This window comes from Corvus brachyrhynchos, unplaced genomic scaffold, assembly GCF_000691975.1.
Source record: "Corvus brachyrhynchos isolate BGI_N302 unplaced genomic scaffold, ASM69197v1 scaffold334, whole genome shotgun sequence".
NCBI classification, from domain to species: Eukaryota; Metazoa; Chordata; class Aves; order Passeriformes; family Corvidae; genus Corvus; species Corvus brachyrhynchos.
In genome coordinates, this window is record NW_008238316.1 from 153,039 (window position 1) to 158,436 (window position 5,398).

Consider the following 5,398-nt stretch of genomic DNA (forward strand, 5'->3'; position numbering starts at 1 on the left):
TGAGGGTCCTCTTTAGTTCAGCACGAAGTGTGCTGGCTGCAGACAGGAGGCTACACCGGCTCCCGTTGACTCCGCCGGCTCTGCATGGAGAGGAGAGGGACCCGCCTGTCCCCAGAAGCCGCGCTGGATGGGTTTAGCTGCAAGCAGTCCATGGCTGGTTTTAGCTGCCTGCGGCTCTGGGACACAGGACCACAAGAGGCTGTATATGATGTTGATTACAAGTCCTTTTGCATCCAACATCAAGTCGCAAATTCTGAAAGCGTGCAGGAACAGCCTTAGTGCATCAATTTTAAGCTGGTTTGGTGGAGGGATTATGTTGGGATTTTTTTTTTTTTTAATGTGTTGTATTGCTTGTCTACCAAAGGCTTTCTAAATGTGTTCAGTAGTCTTAAGTACTGTCCCATGGCTCTGTGTAGCCTTCCTTCCTAAGCTCCAGAATTGGAAGAAATGATGGGTGAGGCAAAAAGCACAGTATTGTGAGGATCTAAGGGATTTTTTGTGTTTTGAATTTAAAAAATGAATAGTGGTTATGCACTGAAGAATCTTGTAAAGAAATCCCCATTTCCTTGTTGGTTTAAAGTGAAGAAGGAATCACACTCCTTCATTGCCTGCTCACATCACTTTGTCAGGGGTATTGCCTGGCTGGGAGTCACTGTCTTTGCTGTCTCCCTCCTTTTGCACACGGTGCATGTTTGAACAGCTGCACAGTGAAATATGTCACAGAGCTGATGTGGCTGAGAACTGCCTCAGACTAAGAAAATGCCATGTGGGGAGATATGGAGAGGAGCTGGGGAGCTGCACAGAGCCCCCACACAGGGACATCCCATCCAGGATGGACACGGAGTTCAGGCTGTTGGGATATGGCTCCATGTGAAGACCAAATCTACTATTCTCTTAGTGCAAAGACCTACTCCTGAGTCTCTGCTAGTATAGCTCTTGGGTTTATGTTCCACTGCCTCTGTGCGCAGCATGACTGATGCCTGGCAGATGCCAAATACTACAGTCCCACCTATCTGACACATAAATTACTATTTTTCTGCTGTCCTGGCTTCCTCAATTCGGCTTATTTTGAGGGAAATAAGTGCCTTTTCTGGGTGCTGGGGCTGTAGCAGGGGAGTGCGTGTTAAAGAATCTATTCAGTGCAGGTAGGTCGAGGGCAGCTGCAGTGGAGCTGCAGGTTGAACTCTGGGGGAGCCTGGGGCCAGAGGCTGTGACCTGCTGACCCTTTGTATAATGAGGGCCCTGGGGACCTGTGGCCCAGCCAGGGGACTGGACACTTGGAGAGGAGTGGAGGAACCCAAACTTTTGTGCTCAGACTGTGAGGGGATAAAAGCCAAGGGGTTCCTTTGTTCAGGGGTCCCTCCTTGAAGAACCAGCTGGATTTGTTATTTAGTTACTTAGTCATTGCACCAAGATTATTTTAAGAATTTGGATGTCTGAGACTCTGCCATGGAAAACCTGGGTCCGAGTCCGTAAGAAAACCCAGTGTGAGTGTGGGGTGCAGCTGCGAAGGGGCCTCGGTCCAGCTCAGGTGTGCAAGAGTGACTGTCAGAGTCATCCTGGATGCTCAGACAGGGAAGTTTCCAGTGGCATTTCTAGAGAGTCATTTAAAAGGCTCACCTTTAATATCAGACATTTCCCTTATCTCCTGTTGCTGCTCCACTGTTTTTGCTTACACTTTTCATCCTTCTTGCCGTCCTCAAATGTAGACTTCCTCTTAATGTAACTGTGTAGTTTGTGGTTTAGGCCAGCACAAGATTTGAGGATAAATATAATCTAGAATAAGAACTGTAAAATACCTGCCACATACACATTTTCCTCTGGCCATCTCTACACTTACTTTGACCTTGAATAGAGCAAATAAATCCACCTGTGTGTTGTGCAGGGTATCTGAAGGGCAGCCAATTGCCTGTTGCCCTGGATCTCCTTGCTGCTGGCAATAAAGGATCGGTGTCAACGCACACTTTTTGGTTGATGAAGCATAAGGAGAAATTGAGTTCAGTTAATTTTTCCACAGCTATATAAACTGCAATGTGGCTGGCAATAAAAACTTGGGTTTTTAGCAGTTTCAGTGGATGTAAATTGGGCCAGTGGATGGGAAACTGTCAAATAGGTACCATGCCCAAGTATTATTTTGCAAAATTACTTATCAAAAGCAAGAAACAAACCAGGAATAGCTACAAAGAAAATGCTGACAACCTGGGCTTGGGCAACATGAACCTTTTGTTTTCAAATACTCTGATACTCAAATACTGGTGTCTCATCTAGGATATGCCCTTGGCCTTCCCCAATATCTGTTCATGTAAGTCTGTAGGTAGGAGGGATTAATTCCCAAAAACTTAATGTTCGGTATCAATCAAAAACCCTTGGGAATTTGTTATGGCTCTCTATTCAAGCAGAAAACTGTTGCAGTGGGGATACTGCAACATGCATATACCAAACCAGGCGTCCCGTGGAAAGGAAATATACATGGACGGATTCTTGCTAGATGTTTCAGAGATGTTTATTTCTCCAGCCGCATGGCCGGGGCTCTGCCGAGGAACTGTCTCAGTCACCGGACCAAGGGTCCTTCTGCCTGTGCAAAAATACAAACCAACCAATGGGGAACAAGGCTGACCAGGGGCAGGGAAACCCCGTGTCTGTCCCCTCAGGGCCCCTCTCCCAGGGCTACACAGCGGGGGAGGAGACCCCAACAGAAAACTGTTATGCTATGATTTAAATCTGTAAAAGCAATGGTCCTCCGTTGAATATAGTCAAATTCCAGCTTGAATACCCAAGCGTGGTTTCAAAATACTGAAGGAAAACAGAGCTGGCTGGCCCCTCATGCAGGATCATACAACCTTGCTATAGGTCTTGCCCTGTTTAAATCTTCACTGTGGTCTCACCTGTGGACGGTGCATGTCTTGGGACACTGCCTGGGTCACACAGGGCACATTTCATCTCCAGCTCAGGCTGGTGGAGCATTTAGCTCTGTCCTTTCCTTCCAATGCCATGAAACGCTGAGCTCAGGCACTCGCTATCCTTATTCCAAGTTTTATTCCAAGTTCTTTACTGTTCCATTTATGGTTGTTGTTTTTTTTCCTTTTAAAACCAATCTGGGGGAAAAAACCCCAAAGCAGCATTTTTCACCTGTGAAGTGCCATGTGATCTCTGGATGGCAGGCAGCTTTGGTTATCAAAGCCCTCTTCCAGCAGCACATAGCTCTCCTTAGTGTGTAACGAAAGTCCAGAATAACCCATTAGACTACAGAAGTTGCCATGGGTTGAAGTAATAATTATTAATACTGTATTGTACAACCTTCTTTATAAGGAAAACCAATGTTTTTCTAAATAGACAACATGGCCTCAGGCTGGCTGTTCGTAATTTCTTTTAAACCTGACTTTTACTAAACTTTAGTATTAAAACCATAGTTTAAAAATTAACTAAGAGACATATCATAATTGCTTTTATCAGTTAGACTGTTCTGTGATCTGTGTTAGGAAGATGGCAGCAGTGAAGTGGAAAATGATCAATCCAGGCATCAAAGCAGTAGTTTGCCTGGGTCTATCTAGAGCTGTATTTTTATGAGTTTGTAATTACCATTGGAAAGCTGGGTAGTTCACACAAGCTTTTCTTTCCATTGCAGTGATTAACAAATGAAACCAAACCGGTGGCCCATACATAAACTTTGATTAAATTACAGTTATCCTTAAAGCTAATCAAAGCTCATGTAACTGGATTTTTCAGTCTAATTAAAACCCAACAGCTCACACAGGCTGTGAGACACTTCTGACACAACCAGAAGGTTTTCAAGAAGCTCAGCTCGAGCTAACTCTGAAATCTTGGAGCTGACATACATAATACTAATGCTAATGGCAGTTTCTAATTTTGCCCTTGACCAAGCTTAGCATTTGCTTGCTCATGAAGGAGAGGTACCCTCAGGGAATGTAAAATGCACTCCTTTCAGGGAGACAGCTCTTTGTTCAGTGGTCTTTTCAGATTAATTGTGCAGTGAGAGAAGAAGGCAAGTCTGCAGTGCAGCACTTCCCCTGCACTCCTCCTGTCAGGACTCCTACAGAATTCGGCCCACTGACTGGAACAACACATTGGCATTTAATCAGCTGGAACTCAGCTTCTTCTTACCCTGCCTGGAAGCTTTTTGGGTCCATTTTTAACATTGGTACTCCAACATTTGGAGCAAGGAAGCTCCAAGTCTCTCCCCTGGAATGGTGATGCCTTGCTGGAGGCTGATAGCCAAGCAGGCTTTGTCACAGCTCAGCTTTCACATCCACTTGCTTGGAGCATGACCAGAAGCACCAGTGTTTTAACAGTATTAAAACTCTGCCTGGACAAGTAAAATGATGAATTGTTTGATTCACAAGGGCTGGTGTGCCTCTAGGAAAATAGCAAAGACACAGAAGTCCTGTGAACACCGTTTTTTTGAGCTTCGTTATTGAGCCTTTTTTCCACTTTAAAGGCTTCCACCTCACCTGGTACCAGTACAAAAACAGCTGTGCTGTGTTAGAGCAGTCAGCAGGACAACCAGCATGGGAAGCCCGAGAAGTGAACCAGGAGGTATTTATAATGAAAACTTTCTTGCCAGCAGGAAGGGAAGATTCCACTTTTAGTCCTCAATTATGTTACCTTTGCTTAAATTAAAGTATCTACATGGAACCCAAGGCAGAATGGACAGTCAATTAAAGAAAGGGCAGGGAGAGAGAACCAGGCTGAAGAGGAGGAATTCATTTGCAAGGAACCAGGCATTCTCCCTTAAAGAAAAGTGCATTGAAATAAAAGAAGTTTAACAAAAAGAAGAGTTTGTACATAGCAATATAGCACACCAGCATAACCATGTAGTAACAGAAATCACAGATTTCTTCACACCAAAGTAGAGCCTGGGAATTGCAGAAGGGCTCCCTTGACCTCACCTATGTTATCCTTAAATCCCAATGCTAGCTCTTTCCATGGCAACCACTGCATATATCCTGTGTGACTCTTAATAAAGTGGAAAATTGAATTCAATTTTTGCACTAAAGTGGCCTTATAATTTGGTACAGAAAACTCAAGCTGTTGCATTTTGGTTGGTATTACTGAACGGATACTATTTGGGTCCACTTTTCTTGGGACATGAGTGGTAGGTTTCCTCTTCCAATACATTTAGAAAAGACCCTTTGCCCCTGTGATGGAATTCTGTGCCACTTGCAGTTGCACACCACACTCCTGACTACAGAGTACTACCCTGTCTGCAGGCTGATACAGTATTTCTGCCATGCCTCAAGAGGAGCATCCTGTTTGTTTGTGGTAAGTGTCCTGAATTCTGGTCCTATTTCGGCTCAATGCCCCTCAAGCTTGTCTGGTTCCCGCATTTCCAGTCACCCTCTTGAGATTATTTTCTTGCTTCAGGGTTTTTTTCTCTTTC